Source organism: Salvelinus namaycush, chromosome 15 (genome assembly GCF_016432855.1).
Source record: "Salvelinus namaycush isolate Seneca chromosome 15, SaNama_1.0, whole genome shotgun sequence".
In the NCBI taxonomy this organism is placed as follows: domain Eukaryota; kingdom Metazoa; phylum Chordata; class Actinopteri; order Salmoniformes; family Salmonidae; genus Salvelinus; species Salvelinus namaycush.
The window spans coordinates 21,454,668-21,472,172 of NC_052321.1; the positions used below are offsets into that span (position 1 = coordinate 21,454,668).

The 17,505-nt window shown below is 46.8% G+C and overlaps 1 non-coding gene across 1 annotated transcript; it reads left to right on the forward strand.

Annotated features, from left to right (window-relative positions):
• Positions 1 to 3,232: 3,232 nt before the first annotated feature.
• On the forward strand, positions 3,233 to 3,286 carry LOC120060552. The gene has a single exon (XR_005478244.1). It is a non-coding gene; the product is annotated as a U7 small nuclear RNA (small nuclear RNA).
• The last annotated feature ends 14,219 nt before the right edge of the window (positions 3,287 to 17,505 follow it).

The window sequence follows — 17,505 nt, forward strand, 5'->3', positions numbered from 1 at the left end:
GTTTTGTTCCTCAAACCTACCAGTGTTTTCCCCCTTGCTCCTGCCTTGTCTACTTTCCTTTGTTTTATTTTTCCCAGTTTTGTCCTTTCTGCCTGCCCTGACCCTGAGCCTGCCTGCCGTCCTTTACCCTCTACTCTGGATTACCGACCTCTGCCTGCCCTGACCCTGAGCCTGCCTGCCGTCCTTTACCCTCTACTCTGGATTACCGACCTCTGCCTGCCCTGACCCTGAGCCTGCCTGTTGTCCTGTACCCTCTACTCTGGATTACCGACCTCTGCCTGCCCTGACCCTGAGCCTGCCTGTTGTCCTGTACCCTCTACTCTGGATTACCGACCTCTGCCTGCCCTGACCCTGAGCCTGCCTGCCGTCCTTTACCCTCTACTCTGGATTACCGACCTCTGCCTGCCCTGACCCTGAGCCTGCCTGCCGTCCTTTACCCTCTACTCTGGATTACCGACCTCTGCCTGCCCTGACCCTAAGCCTGCCTGTTGTCCTTTACCCTCTACTCTGGATTACCGACCTCTGCCTGCCCTGACCCTGAGCCTGCCTGCCGTCCTTTACCCTCTACTCTAGATTACCGACCTCTGCCTGCCCTGACCCTGAGCCTGCCTGACGTCCTTTACCCTCTACTCTGGATTACCGACCTCTGCCTGCCCTGACCCTGAGCCTGCCTGTTGTCCTTTACCCTCTACTCTGGATTACCGACCTCTGCCTGCCCTGACCCTGAGCCTGCCTGTTGTCCTTTACCCTCTACTCTGGATTACCGACCTCTGCCTGCCCTGACCCTGAGCCTGCCTGTTGTCCTGTACCCTCTACTCTGGATTACCGACCTCTGCCTGCCCTGACCCTGAGCCTGCCTGACGTCCTTTACCCTCTACTCTGGATTACCGACCTCTGCCTGCCCTGACCCTGAGCCTGCCTGACGTCCTTTACCCTCTACTCTGGATTACCGACCTCTGCCTGCCCTGACCCTGAGCCTGCCTGCCGTCCTTTACCCTCTACTCTGGATTACCGACCTCTGCCTGCCCTGACCCTGAGCCTGCCTGTTGTCCTTTACCCTCTACTCTGGATTACCGACCTCTGCCTGCCCTGACCCTGAGCCTGCCTGACGTCCTTTACCCTCTACTCTGGATTACCGACCTCTGCCTGCCCTGACCCTGAGCCTGCCTGTTGTCCTTTACCCTCTACTCTGGATTACCGACCTCTGCCTGCCCTGACCCTGAGCCTGCCTGTTGTCCTTTACCCTCTACTCTGGATTACCGACCTCTGCCTGCCCTGACCCTGAGCCTGCCTGACGTCCTTTACCCTCTACTCTGGATTACCGACCTCTGCCTGCCCTGACCCTGAGCCTGCCTGTTGTCCTTTACCCTCTACTCTGGATTACCGACCTCTGCCTGCCCTGACCCTGAGCCTGCCTGTTGTCCTGTACCCTCTACTCTGGATTACCGACCTCTGCCTGCCCTGACCCTGAGCCTGCCTGTTGTCCTGTACCCTCTACTCTGGATTACCGACCTCTGCCTGCCCTGACCCTGAGCCTGCCTGCCGTCCTTTACCCTCTACTCTGGATTACCGACCTCTGCCTGCCCTGACCCTGAGCCTGCCTGCCGTCCTTTACCCTCTACTCTGGATTACCGACCTCTGCCTGCCCTGACCCTAAGCCTGCCTGTTGTCCTTTACCCTCTACTCTGGATTACCGACCTCTGCCTGCCCTGACCCTGAGCCTGCCTGCCGTCCTTTACCCTCTACTCTGGATTACCGACCTCTGCCTGCCCTGACCCTGAGCCTGCCTGCCGTCCTTTACCCTCTACTCTGGATTACCGACCTCTGCCTGCCCTGACCCTGAGCCTGCCTGTTGTCCTTTACCCTCTACTCTGGATTACCGACCTCTGCCTGCCCTGACCCTGAGCCTGCCTGCCGTCCTTTACCCTCTACTCTGGATTACCGACCTCTGCCTGCCCTGACCCTAAGCCTGCCTGCCGTCCTTTACCCTCTACTCTGGATTACCGACCTCTGCCTTTCCTGACCCTAAGCCTGCCTGCCGTCCTTTACCCTCTACTCTGGATTACCGACCTCTGCCTGCCCTGACCCTGAGCCTGCCTGACGTCCTTTACCCTCTACTCTGGATTACCGACCTCTGCCTGCCCTGACCCTGAGCCTGCCTGCCGTCCTTTACCCTCTACTCTGGATTACCGACCTCTGCCTGCCCTGACCCTGAGCCTGCCTGTTGTCCTTTACCCTCTACTCTGGATTACCGACCTCTGCCTGCCCTGACCCTGAGCCTGCCTGTTGTCCTTTACCCTCTACTCTGGATTACCGACCTCTGCCTGCCCTGACCCTAAGCCTGCCTGTTGTCCTTTACCCTCTACTCTGGATTACCGACCTCTGCCTGCCCTGACCCTGAGCCTGCCTGTTGTCCTTTACCCTCTACTCTGGATTACCGACCTCTGCCTGCCCTGACCCTGAGCCTGCCTGCCGTCCTTTACCCTCTACTCTGGATTACCGACCTCTGCCTGCCCTGACCCTGAGCCTGCCTGTTGTCCTTTACCCTCTACTCTGGATTACCGACCTCTGCCTGCCCTGACCCTGAGCCTGCCTGCCGTCCTTTACCCTCTACTCTGGATTACCGACCTCTGCCTGCCCCGACCCTGAGCCTGCCTGCCGTCCTTTACCCTCTACTCTGGATTACCGACCTCTGCCTGCCCTGACCCTGAGCCTGCCTGTTGTCCTGTACCCTCTACTCTGGATTACCGACCTCTGCCTGCCCTGACCCTAAACCTGCCTGTTGTCCTTTACCCTCTACTCTGGATTACCGACCTCTGCCTGCCCTGACCCTAAGCCTGCCTGCCGTCCTTTACCCTCTACTCTGGATTACCGACCTCTGCCTGCCCTGACCCTGAGCCTGCCTGCCGTCCTTTACCCTCTACTCTGGATTACCGACCTCTGCCTGCCCTGACCCTAAGCCTGCCTGTTGTCCTGTACCTTTGCCTTCCCGTGTTTGAATTAATAAACTTTAGTTACTTCGACACTGTCTGCACCTGGGTCTTACCTTCAAACGTGATAACACTATTTGCATAAAGCCTGCCTATTTCCCTCCCTCACATCCCAATTTGTGCCACCCATAAGTGCGAAACTACATGCCAAGTATAGACCTATTGTGTTGCATGTTATAGAGAAGAGAAGATGCTCTGAACTATACGTTCAGATGCCACGTCTACTTACATACAGGTTATGGAAAAATTGCTCTTTTAGTATTTCTCCAGTAGGTTTCATCAAGGAGAAAACCTCCACTTCTATGCAAAAGATAATAAATCAAAAACTATAGTAAATACTACAGTAATCTCTGTAAAAACACTACAGTAAATACCACACTTTATTACAGTCTGCAAAAACACTACAGTAAACACTAAAATACAACAATTCTCAAACACACTACATGAATTACTATAGTATATACTACAGTTTTCTTTTACTACAGTATTTATACTATAGTTATAGGTAAGTACTACAGTGTTGTTGCAGACTTCAGTATACTACAGTGAATACTACACTGATGTCCGCAAAACCACTATATAGTAATTCTACAGCATTTGGACCATAGTATAATATAGTATTTTTTATATGGGGCTACAGCAATGGCAGCTCAATCGTGAAATGATGATGCAATGTTGTCTGAAGTTGTGCCACTGCCGCATTGCATTGTCTGCAAGGCCTTCTCTCAACTCAGAAGATTGACTATTCCACGAAGAAGACAAGTTGAGACAAGTTGAATAAATTATCCGCCAGCACAATTTGAGCATTTCCCAGGATTATACCCCAGTGACAGACTCATCCCGTCTCTCTCTCTCTCTGTCTCTCCCTCTCTCTCTGTCTCTCCTTCTCTCTCTGTCTCCCTTTCTCCCTCTCTCTCTCTGTCTTTCTGTCTGTCTGTCTCTTTTTCTCTCTCTCTGACTGGTTTCTCTGTAAAAGGAATGGAGGATTCTGAAAGTGACGCCTACACCATTTAATATTTATACGAGACTCTGTTCTCTATGAACAAGCATCCGTCCAGCAAAGGCTCTCCAAACACAGGTGAGTATCTGTCATCATTCAGCAGAAACAGAGAATACATTTTGTTTTAGCCCTAGTACCAGTGGCTTCTGCCTCGGTCTCAGAGGCTGAATGATGAATAATGCAGCAAAGGCTGATGTTTCAGAGAAGCTAGGATGCTCTGAATTAAAATGGCCTATAGAATCTTACGTTTGAACAGAAATACCTGGGCTGTGGTCACTAGGCACACAACTGGAGAAACCATTTTGAAATGGAGGAGGTAGCTAAGGTATAATAAACCTGTCCAATTACAGCATTTATTTATTTTCCATTTCAAAACTGTTTCAACATTTCTTGTCTATTAAACACGACCCAAGTCTCCAGATGTGGAGAGAAGCATCTTGGCACAGAGCCATTGGTCCAATTGGTCCCTAAGTGATCTATGCTGGAACTCTGACATGCAGGAGGCTAGAGCTAGAGAGAGCGAGAGAGAGCTAGAGAGAGAGAGAGAGCTAGAGAGAGAGAGAGAGCTAGAGAGAGAGAGAGAGCTAGAGAGAGAGAGAGCTAGAGAGAGAGAGAGAGCTAGAGAGAGAGCTAGAGAGCTAGAGAGCTAGAGAGCTAGAGAGCTAGAGAGAGAGAGAGAGAGAGAGAGAGAGAGAGAGAGAGAGAGAGAGAGAGAGAGAGAGAGAGAGAGAGAGAGAGAGAGAGAGAGGAAGGGCCTCATATATTAAGGGCTCCAGTACATAGCCTACACTATGCACAGAGTATAAATAAAGGTGGTTTTGCTCCTGTTATTACATTACCATTTAAATAGCATTATATCTGCTAGAGTAACTGACTGGCACACACACCTCCCCTCATTTAGCCTGGAACAGGACTTGAAAACAAACTTAAAAATATCATAATAGAGCCAGGAGCAGACTACAGCGCATAAGGCCCACGACCTTCAGATTTGGCAATATCATTGTACCTCAGTGTTATGTAATACATCAATACAGGGCCAATACAGGGCCAATACAGGGCCATACAGGGCCAATACTGGGCCAATACAGGGCCAATAAAGGGAGCACTAGGCATCAGAGCAGTATATAATCTCTTCACCAATAAATACCATAAACACAGGCGTACAAAGTAGGCTTTAGGTTGAGAACACTTGACAATAACAGGAGCAACAGCTAGCTATGAGAACAACATCTCATCCAGGAAAAGAAGCACCCTTTCTAAGAAAAGCAAATCGATAGAGCAGTTTAATTATCCATCACCCAAAGGTTAAACACACTCTCCCCGGAAATACTGGCCTTTCATCACTAAGGGGGGAATTGTGTCCTAACACCCAGGGGATAAGCGCTGGTCCAGGCGCTGGTCCAGGCGATGGTCCAGGCGATGGTCCATGCCAGGGATTGGCAACTGGTGGCTTGAAGGCCCTCGGATCAAACCCCCCAGTCAACTTACTGCCAGATAGAATAGCAGAATACACAAGGTGGACTTCTAAATTTGGTTGTGCATCAACAGTTTTCCTCTTGCTAGTCAGTCAATTAGCCTATGTCAGCAAATTTGTTTGCTTGTTATCATGGTTGAATTACCGGCCGGGGGGCCCCCTTTGAGTTTCTAAATCATTGTCACTCAGATATATGATATTAAAACTGCAAACATTTATTTCCAATCTATGGCAAAATGTGTAGAATTGCAGGAAATGAACTGTAAAACAGCTCATTTTCCTCTCAGCCCCATGGCAAAATGAGTAGAATTGCATTAAATTAGTTATAAAATAGCTAAATCTTCTCTCCGCCCCATGGCAAAATGTGTAGAATCAACAAACTTGCTTTAAAAACGGCAAAAAAAATTCTCCACTGTCAAGAGGGGGGCCAATCAAATCTTTGCTCGCTATGCAACCCTTCATGATGAGCTCAGATTTTTTGTGAGCCCCACCCCCATCAAAGTTGCACATTCCTGGTGCAGGCTATTAGATTGGAGTGAGAGCCGATGGACAGCTGCACGGCCAGGGCAGAAGAGCTGTGATGGCCAGAGCCTGATTATCTACACTCGCCTCTCCCCTCACAGATGCTCAGGTCAATCTGTTAGACAGCCAGGGATCCGACAGACAATCTTTTTCACTGACACGGCTTGACCGCCCTCTCCAGCCCATCCCAACGCCCCGTGACAGAAAACATTATGAGGCCTTTCACAAGCAGAAAGAGAGAGAGGTCTGGAAGGTAATAAGTGGAAAGAGAGGAGAAAGCAAAAGGCTCTGGGAGAATATGTGGGGTTGTGGAGGTGCTGAGTCAGCTTGTCACAGATCATACAGACGACAGGTCTACTTTCTGAATGCAGCCCAGCCGGGGGGGGTCAAATCAAAAAGGCAGTTCTCACACTAATCAATGACATGATATAGGGTCTCTGTCAAGTCAACCTCTGCTGCAGACATGACTGTGCTTCTCAAACAGAAACACTTACTGAGGTACTGTTAGTTACTTATGTGATAATTAACTAATATGATTTAAGATAATTATTTCAATTGTTGATGCTTAATAGAGTGCTGAATATGAAAACATAAATATGATGACAGTCGTTATTCATTTCAACTACATATTCCACATTTGATATTCTTTACCATCTTCTGCAGTACTTTCTACTTCAGCCACGCTAATTCTGCACTCTGAGTCAATGTTCACTCAGGAATCCTACGCTATCCTACAAGTGTTCCAAATTCAGTCAGCACTCCCCTCCTGTATTGTCCAGGAGTGTAGGTAGTTCTGAGGCATTGGGTGGGTGAGTGAGTGAGTGAGTGAGTGAGTGAGTGAGTGAGTGAGTGAGTGAGTGAGTGAGTGAGTGAGTGAGTGAGTGAGTGAGTGAGTGAGTGAGTGAGTGAGTGAGTGAGTGAGTGAGTGAGTGAGTGAGTGAGTGAGTGAGTGAGTGAGTGAGTGAGTGAGTGAGTGAGAGAGAGAGAGAGAGAGAGAGAGAGAGAGAGAGAGAGAGAGAGAGAGAGAGAGAGAGAGAGAGAGAGAGAGAGAGAACATTGTTGGGTGGGTGTTGCACTGTGTTGGCTGGATGTGTCGGAGCCTGAGGCACATCCTGTTGCTCTGCCCATTGTGTTGTGTCGGTCCACAGAGCTGCCAGCTCAGTGAGGATGTGAGTGAAGACAGATAGCCAGCCACAGCCTGCTGGGCCTGAACAGCGTGCTGGAGCAATCAGAGCAGCACCCCACCATCTCTGGGTTAGCAGCACTGGGGCTAGAGCTAGATTAGACCAGAGGTACTGCTACCGCTGCTAATGCTGTTACTGCCGCAGTGGGCTTTTTTAGTGGGAAGAGAGGAGCTGCATAACAGAACATCAATGAGTAGAGAGAGAGTGCGAGGGAAAGTGAGGGTGTGTGAGAGAGAAACTATGTATGAGAGAGAGACAGATACAGAGACAGAGACAGAGACAGAGACAGAGAGAGAGAGAGAGAGAGAGAGAGAGAGAGAGAGAGAGAGAGAGAGAGAGAGAGAGAGAGGGGAAAAGAAGATACACATTTGTGAGAGACTGAGTCTAAGAAGACAGCCTTTGTATAGCCAATGTGGCCCATAATCCTGCCATGGCCACCTAACACACAAACCTATAAGACCTTTCACCAATAATCCCTCCAAAAGAGATTAGGTCCAGTGTCCCTGAGTAAAATGTCCCTTTTTCGCTTTCCAACAATCTCCTTCCATTTTCCAGAAGAACTACACAGTCAGGAGCCAATGGGACTCTTACTTTACTTTCCTACCATGAGATTAATTTAGCCAGATAAGCAGGGCAGCAGAATGCTTGAATACTTATCAGTGGCGCAGCGAATTAGCAGCGTAATGAAGAAGCCATCGTCTTATCGGTGCTGTGCTCAGTGATCTGCGGTATGGAACTGTCCTTCTATATGTCAGTCAAACAGGGAGCAGAATGAAGGGGAACCACATCTCTGAAGTGACAGAAGCACTGTTCCTCTTCAACTACTCCTCCTATGGAATAGAGAAAAGAGTCTCCATTTTGATATCATGACTAAACCCTCAAAACCTCTCACTGTAGCCATAGAAACTGGTATCTTTTATCACAGGAAAACATGAGGAAAGATCCTGTCTCTGAAAGCCCACTTCAGGATCAGGATGTCCAGCTGAACACTCCAATTCCATCACAGCAAAATCCCTGTTCACCTGTTCCACCACACTTCTCACATCCACCACATTGAAAACCCAGCTCTAATGTGATGCTTCTCTCTCTCTGTTTATCTCTCTCTACCTCTCCCCGTCTCTCTCTCTATCGCTCTCTCTCTCCTGGGTGTAACGGTAATGACTTGGGAGATTGAGGTGATACAGGCAGTCGGGTTCAGATCCTTGTCTACTTTTCAAAGTAAACCAAAACATTAGAAGCACAAAGCCAATCAGCATGTTAAATGATTTGTTGTGATGTTAATCTGAGCTGTACAGCTCCTGTGCTGATTATACCTGGTAGAAGCAATTGCCACATATCTCAGTAAATGATGTTCTGTATCGAAAGCATGGAAGAGGATAAAGAGAGCTCCACTTTTTTCTATTTCAAATTCAACTCCTAATTCAATTCATGATTGTTCAATTTATTTGCATGAATGGATGGTCGTGATTGGGAGACTAGTGTTCAGCACTGGATAATTAACATACAAACAAACGCACACAGTGCACATGCACATGCACACACACACGCACAAACACTCACACAAACTCACACAAACAGTTTGAAAAGGTTGCTGTTGGCTCCAGGGGGAGATGGACCCAACACATCCGACAGTAAAATGTATACTGAACAAAAATATAATCGCAACATGCAACAATTTCAAAGATTTAACTGAATTGCATTTCATATAATGAAGTCAGTCAATTTAAATATATTCATTAGGTCCTAATCTATGGATTTCACATGACTGGGAATACAGATGTGCATCTTTTGGTCACATATACCTTAAAAAAAAGTAGGGACGTGGATCAGAAAACCAGTCAGTATCTGGTGTGACCACCATTTGCCTCATGCAGCGTCTCCTTCACATAGAGTTGATCAGGCTGTTGATTGTGGCCTGTGGACTGTTGTCCCACTCCCCTTCAATGGCTGTGCGAAGTTGCTAAATATTGGCGGGAACTGGAACATGATGTCGTACACGTCGATCCAGAGCATCCCAAACATGCTCAATGGTTGACAGAACTGGTCCATTTTCAGCTTCCAGGAATTGTGTACAGATCCTTGCGACATGGGGCAGTGCATTATCATGCTGAAACATGAGGTGACGGCGGTGGAGGAATGGCACAACAATGGGCCTCAGGATCTCGTCACGGTATCTCTGTGCATTCAAATTGCCATCAATAAAATGCAATTGTGTTCATTGTCCGTAGCTTATGCCTGCCCATACCATAACCCCACCGCCACCATGGGGAACTCTGTTCACAACGTTAACAACAGAGAACAGCTCTCCCACACAACGCCATACATGCTGTCTGCCATCTGCCCGGTACAGTTGAAACCGGGATTAATCCGTGAAGAGCACACTTCTCCAGTGTGCCAGTGGTCATCAAAGGTGAGTATTTGCCCACTGAAGTTGGTCACGATTCCAAACTGCAGTCAGGTCAAGACCCTGGTGAGGATGGTGAGCACGCAGATGAGCTTCCCTGAGACGATTTCTGACAGTTTGTGCAGAAATGATTTGATTGTACAATCCCACAGTTTCATCAACTGCCCGGGTGGCTGATCTCAGACAATCTCGCAGGTGAAGACGTCGGATGTGGATGTCCTGGCCTGGCGTGGTTTGACATGTTCTGCATTTGTGAGGCCGGTTGGACGTACTGCCAAATTCTCTAAAACAATGTTGGGGGCGGCTTATGGTAGAGAAATAAACATGAAATTATCTGGCAACAGCTCTGGTGGACATTCCTTCAGTCATCATGCCAATTTGCACACTCCTTCAAAACTTAAGACATCTATGGCATTGAGTTTTGTGACAAAACTGCACATTTTAGAGTGGCCTTTTATTGTCTCCAGTACAAGATCATGCTGTTTAATCAGTTTCTTGATATGCCACACCTGTCAGGTGGATGGATTATCTTGGCTAAGGAGAAATGCTCACTAACAGGGATGTAAACAAATTTGTGCACAAAATTTGAGAAATAAGCATTTTTGTGCGTATGGAACATTTCCAGGATTTTTATTTCAGCTCATGAAACATGGGACCAACACTTTACATGTTGCGTTTATATTTTTGTTCAGTGTAATTAGTGTAAGTGGCTGTTTCAGAGACAGTGAAATGAAAGGACTGCTATTGACCCTGGCCCTGAAAACACTCACAACGCAGCCAACAAAGGACTACTCGCTGCCGCTGGATGACCAAAATGTTCAGAACTGAAAATGGGACTTGATGAGAGTGTACTGATAACCTTGTTGAGCTGTATGGGATTACAAGGATCTACTGACTACAATGATGTGACAGTTCTTTATCACATCTAAAACATAGTTATCACTGTTCAATAACCCCTGAAATGTTGTATATGACTGAGAGAAAGAGTGGTTTGTTAGAGCTAGTAAAGGTCATGTATCAGATAGGTACTCAGGCCAGGCAGTCAGCAGGAGGCAGGAGAGCTGGGAAACCTGGCATCTCCTGGAGGACCGGACTGGATCTGATAAAAGTTTGCTTTTGGGCCAAAAGGTTTTCCTGAAAGGTTTTTCCTTTTGTGTTTGATCTATGTTCCTCGTGGAGTAAAATGGTATAAGACAGGTCAGTTGAGTCAGAGTTTTTCCTGGTAAGGTGATATGGTCAGGAAAAACACCTATCACGTTTCTGTCCTTTCCCACAAGGGGAACACCAATGAACACAGACAGCTAGCTGCAATGTTCCTGTTACATAGATGGGAGGGTGATAGGGGAAGGAGCTCCCTGGGTAGAGTTGGCCGGGTGTCGAGTACTACATTTATACTCCTGTTATCAACAGCGGTATGGAAATCAACTCTTCAACATGTATCATTATTACGGTCCCTCCTCTCTCCCCACATCCATCAATGATTTATCTCTTCTTCTGTCCTTATCCATTCTCCCACTTCTCTCTCTCTGAAGGACGCATTTTACAGGTGCAGTCTCAACAGGCTCAGCTTGAACCCTGGTGAGGTGAACAAAAATACTACTCCGTGTCAGGCCACTTAGTGAGAGTATGAGAGACATGGAGTGTAGAATGTGTGTGTGTGTGTGTGTGTGTGTGTGTGTCGCGTATGACTATGAGAGGAGAGAGAGAAAGTAGGGGGTGAGAGTGGGACCAACGAGAGAGGGTGAGGGAGATACACAAGGAGAAAAACAAAGACAGTCTGAGCCACTGCCACAACAGCTAGCTCCCTCCACAATGCTGTAACCCAGCCCCTCAGAGAGAGAGAGAGCGTCTGTGCTGCCACAACACCCGGTGGAGGAGCTGCAATAATCCAGCCATCATCCATCCCACCGAGGCCCCCCATCAGCCGTGGCTCACACACACACACACACACACACACACACACACACACACACACACACACACACACTCTTGTCACTCCTCACAGCCCTGAGTTAGGGTTGCTTAGTAACAGAAGGTTAATGACAACATAGATCTCAGTGTTAGTCGGTGCCTGAAGCCACAACACAGAGAAATGTCACAATTACAGTCACAGTGAGGCGAGGTGAAGTGACGCACTTTAGGACTCCATCACTTCACAGGTGTGAGATGTCTCAAAGACATGTGTCCTTGTTGGTGTTGCCTTCACAGTATGGCTCTCTCTTGCAATGGAGTTAGCTACATAACAGTGGACAATTTGCTGGCTGGGGTTTTCAGCATTGCGTTTATTGCAAGCCTGAATGAACAAGATATATTAACCATAAGAACCATATTTTGCAAAGTCCATTAAGATACCTGGCAGCCACATATTGCCATCTCTCAGAGTATCATTATAATTTACTAGGACTGACTCAACCCAAGGATAAACTACTCATCTGCAAAAGGACTACTGCAATGTTCGGAGAAAACCTGTGCTCGTAAATTTGGCGGGTATGAAATATTTGTATATATTTCGAGAGAATGATACTCTTTTACAACCTCATATCAACAAAGTCAGAGAGTATATTACGGCAACATTCAACGACTCAGTGGCCCCTTTCAAATACACACCATCATCCTACTTTGGCTTCAGAGTTAACATAGGATAATAATCAACGTTAGCATCCCGCCATCTCTGTCGGCCAATGACACTGACGACCTCCCAGACATTACCACATAATGTTTCTAGAGACATCTGTCCAATGACTGTCACAGAGCCATCATCAGCCACTGTGGATAACACTGCATCAGACTGATGATATACGTGTCTGTTCTGACAGCGATTGTGTACGTCATGCTTCTGTTGTCTATATGGGATCAGCATCATCAGAATTAGAGTTGGAGGGTCTAATATTGTAGCATCTCCTGGTCTTCTATTGGAGTCAATTAAAGTCCTTGTGACATCATTGGCAGCCTGATTAGCATATTTACCACTATAGGTCCCCAGGGAAGCAGCTGCCTCGTCACATCACACTGCATCACACAGCCTTGTGATTGCCCTCTAATGGTTGTCCTTCAGACGAAACCTTTGAAACGACACTTTCATATGTACACACTGCAAATTAATCAGATTAGGCCTCCAACTTTTTTCCTTAATTGACCAAATCATCATCATTAAAACACCACTGTTGATAATGCAGAGAGAAGCTAATTAATGGATTCCCCATACTCATTAGGAGGATAACATAATGCTAAACATTACAAAATCTAATATTTATAATTTGCAGGTGTGTGTATCAGTAAAACCCATAGAGAATTCAGAATGGACAAATCTTTATGTGTGTATCGATAATCTAACTTTAATGACATGCAGAAAGTCGTTGTGTAGTATGTGTCTGTGTTTGTGCGTGTGTTTCCTGATTCACGATCGTCATGGTGATCTCATCTCAGAGGAGAGGTAGATGAATTGGTGCGGCAGAATTAATTCAGGACGAGAAGTGAGCAGAGGCATGGTTATGATGGACTAATGTTGTTTTGCTTGAACTAACAGGGAATATATGAAACATGCTGCAAATCTGTTTCACTCGCTGGTACATTTAATACAATTTAATACCTAATTATGTTTCACTTGTCATAGTTTATGCTGCTTGGATTTGAACAATGTGAGGTGGAGATTTAATTGATGTCGGCCCCATGCTCAGTGCTTAGAATGTTAATGGCTATGTTTGGTGTATTAGATAGCTGCTAGACAATAACTCATGAACTTCTCTCTTCCGCCCCCCCCCCCCAACAACTTTAGCGTGCATCATCATCTTTTCTCAGCTCTAGGCTTCCATTGCTGTCACAGAATAATATAAGCAGAAAACACCGGAAGAAGAATGATCAACTCATTAACACAGTGAATTACTGGAATGTTTGTTTATGTGTCAATTAATCCCAAAAGGGATGGGTTGAAAACTGGCGATTTTACACAAAAATAATCATTAATTAATTAATTCATAAGCAGCTTAAAGGCAAATCATTGATTACACATGTGTCTCTATTACATTTACAGGGGTTGAACAGGCCTGAGGATATACTGTATGAGAATATAAAACAAACAAATGGTTTGAAATGTAATTCAAGTATTTATTTTTTCTTAGTCCCCTGACATTGATGACATGTTCTGTGAAGTCATGTGACTACTGGCCCTCGGGGTCCCTAAGGTCGATCCCAAAGGTAATAAAGGACTTGACCTCTTCTAGCACTTTACTAATTCCTTCTCCTGACTCCCCAATTCACATAAGTTACATAACCAACCTAAACCTATCCCCAGCGGGCCATTTATATACTCTTTAGGAGCAGCAGCTTGAACCTCAGCTCTCCAGTCCTCAGGAGAAATTTAGAGAATGCTCTAATCAATCACATCTCTGCATCTGAGGGGAGAGGAGGAGAGGATGGAGGGCCAAAGGGAGGAGGACTCCCACCCTTCTATTTTCATAAAAAAAGGTGCTATCTAGAACCTAAAAGGGTTCTTCAGCTGTCCCCACAGGAGAACCCTTTGAAGAACCCTTTTTGGTTCCAGGTAGAACCCTTTTAGGTTCCATGAAAAACCCTTTCCACACAGGGTTCTACATGGAACACAAAAGGGTTCTACCTGGAAACAAACCGGGTTCTACGTGGAAACAAAATAGGTTATCCTATGGGGACAGCCGAAGAACAATTTTGGAACCCTTTTTTCTAAGAGTGTACAACACTGATATGGGAAACATCCAGTCCCCCAGAGTGCAGTGCCATAGCAATATGGAGGTGGAATCCCTGGTTAACTCATACAAGGCATTGTCAAACTCAATGAAGGCACTGAAAAATAAAAATTCAAGCCTTCTATATGAGAACACAAGGTGTAGGAGGGAGATTTTCCTTCCTCTAGTCATTCCTGTGCTGCATTGATCAAAATACAGCCTAACTTCTAGCAGAGCTGCAGCGCTGCAGTCTGAGCTCCCTTTTGATTCACCCTCCCACTCCTTCCCACAGCTGGTTTTGCTGGGCTAGACAGCGGCAGGGGACTCAATGCAAACACACTCTCTCAGTAGGAGCTGGTTTGGTAGAAATACTGTATGTTCCTCCATGCATTCAAATCAAATCAAATTGTATTTGTCACATGCGCCGAATGCAACAGGTTTAGACCTTACTGTGAAATGCTTACTGGCAAGCCCTTAACCAAAAATACAGTTCAAGAAATAGAGTTAAGAAAATATTTACAGTAAAAAATAAAATAAAAAGTAACACAATCAAATAACAATAACGAGGCTAAATACAGGGGGTACTGGTGCCGAGTCAATGTGCGGGGGTACAGGTTAGTTGAGGTAATTTGTACATGTAGGTATTGCTTAAGTGACTATGCGTAGATAATAAACAGCGAGTAGCAATAGTGTAAAAACAAAGGGGGGCAGGACTATTAATGTAAATAGTCTGGGTGGCCATTTGATTAATTGTTCAGCAGTCTTATGGCTTGAGGGTAGAAGCTGTTAACGAGCCTTTTGGACCTAGACATGGCGCTCCAGTACCGCTTGCCATGCGGTAGCAAAGAGAAATGTCTATGACTTGGGTGACTGGAGTCTTTGACAATTTTTTGGGCCTTCCTCTGACACCGCCTAGTATATAGGTCCTGAATGGCAGGAAGCTTGGCCCCAGTGGTGTACTGGGCCGTACGCACTACCCTTTGTAGCACCAGGCCGTGATGCAACTGCTCAGGATGCTCTCGATGGTGCAACTGTAGAACCTTTTGAGGATCTTGGGACCAATACCAAATCTTTTCAGTCTCCTGAGGGGGAAAAGGTGTTGTCGTGCCCTCTTCACAACTGTCTTGGTGTGTTTGGACCATGATAGTTTGTTAGTGATGTGGACACCAAGGAACTTGAAACTCTCGACCCGCTCCACTACAGCCCCATCGATGTGAATGGGGGCGTGTTCGGCCCTCCTTTTCCTGTAGTCCACGATCATATCCTTTGTCTTGCTCATGTTGAGGGGGAGGTTGTTGTCCTGGCACCACACTGTCAGGTCTCTGACTTCCTCCCAATAGGCTGTCTCATCGTTGTTGGTGATCAGGCCTACCACTGTTGTCCTCAGTAAGCTTAATGATGGTGTCGGAGTCGTGCTTGGCCACGCAGTCGTGGGTGAATAGGGAGTACAGAAGGGAACTAAGCATGCACCCCTGAGGGGCCCCCGTGTTCAGGATCAGTGTGGCAGATGTGTTTTTGCCTACCCTTACCACCTGGGAGCAGCCCATCAAGAAGTCTAGGATCCAGTTGCAGAGGGAGGTGTTTAGTCCCAGGGTCATTAGCTTAGTGATGAGCATTTTGGGCACTACGGTGTTAAACGCTGAGCTGTAGTCAAGGAACAGCATTCTCACATAGGTGTTCCTTTTGTCCAGGTGGTAACAGGCAGTGTGATTTAGATTGTGTCATCTGTGGAGCTGTTGAGGTGGTATGCGAATTGGAGTGGGTCTAGGGGCTTCCGGGTTGATGGTGTTGATGTGAGCCATGACCAGCCTTTCAAAGTGCTATGGGGTGGTAGTAATTGAGGCAGGTGACCTTCGCTTTCTTGGGCACAGGGACTATGGTGGTCTGCTTGAAACATGTAGGTATTACAGAGTTGGTCAGGGAGAGGTTGAAAATGTCAGTGAAGACACGTGCCAGTTGGTCCGGCATGCTCTGAGTACACGTCCTGGTAATCTGTCTGGCCCCGCTGCTTTGTGAATATTGACCTGTTTAAAGGCCTTGCTCACATCGGCTACGAAGAGCATGATCACACAGTTGTCCGGAACAGCTGGTGCTCTCATGCATGCTTCAGTGTTGCTTGCATCGAAACGAGCATAGAAGGCATTTAGCTTGTCTGGTAGGCTCGTGTCACTGGCAGCTTGTAGCTGGGTTTCCAATGTACTCCGTGATAGTTTGCAAACAATGCCACATCCGACGAGCATGAGATCCGGTGTAGTAGGATTCCATTTTAGTCCTTTATTGACGTTTTGCCTGATTGATGGTTCGTCGGAGGGTGTAGCGGGACTTCTTATAAGCATCCGGATTTGTGTCCTGCTCCTTGAAAGCGGCAGCTCTAGCCTTTAGCTCAGCTAGGATGTTGTCTGTAATCCATGGCTTCTGGTTAGGATATATACGTACGGTCACTGTAAGGACTACGTCGTCGATGCACTTATTTATGAAGCCAGTGACTCATGTGGTAAACTCCTCAATACCATCGGATGAATCTCGGAACATATTCCAGTCTGTGCTAGCGAAACAGTCCTGTAGCTTAGAGCCCGCTTCATCGGACCACTTCCGTATTGAGCGCATCACTGGTACTTCCTGTTTGAGTTTTTGCTATTAAGCAGGAATTAAGAAGATGGAGTTATGGTCAGATTTGCCAAATGTAGTGCAAGGGAGGGTTTTGTATGCATCTCTGTGTGTAAAGTAGAGGTCATCTAGAGTTGCACAGGAGACATGCTAGTAGAAATGAGGTAAAACGGATTTCAGTTTCCCTGCATTAAAGAGGGTAATGGCGACTCATCTGCTTGTCGTCGCAGTCTCATTAGCTATTCGGCAAGCCGACCGCTATCTCCTCCGAGAGACAGAGATTGGGCCTGGTCCCTGACGAGCATTATGTCGCTCGCCTTCGAATAGTTGAAATTGAAGTCCTCATCCAAATCGAGTAATCACTGTTTTGATGTTCAGAAGCTCTTTTCGGTCATATGAAACGATGACCAAAATATTATGTCCCCCCAAAAATGTAATTAGCGCAAAAAAACAAACACAAAACAGCAGAATTGGTCAGGAACCTGTAAAACTGGGGCCATCCCCTTTGGCGATATTATTATTCCGACGCCATCATCATTAACCATGTGTGACATAGACATTTCCCCCCCCAAAAATATTTAAGTTTTAATGGGTTTTCAGAATCAGAGGAGGACTGCTCCCGGGTGG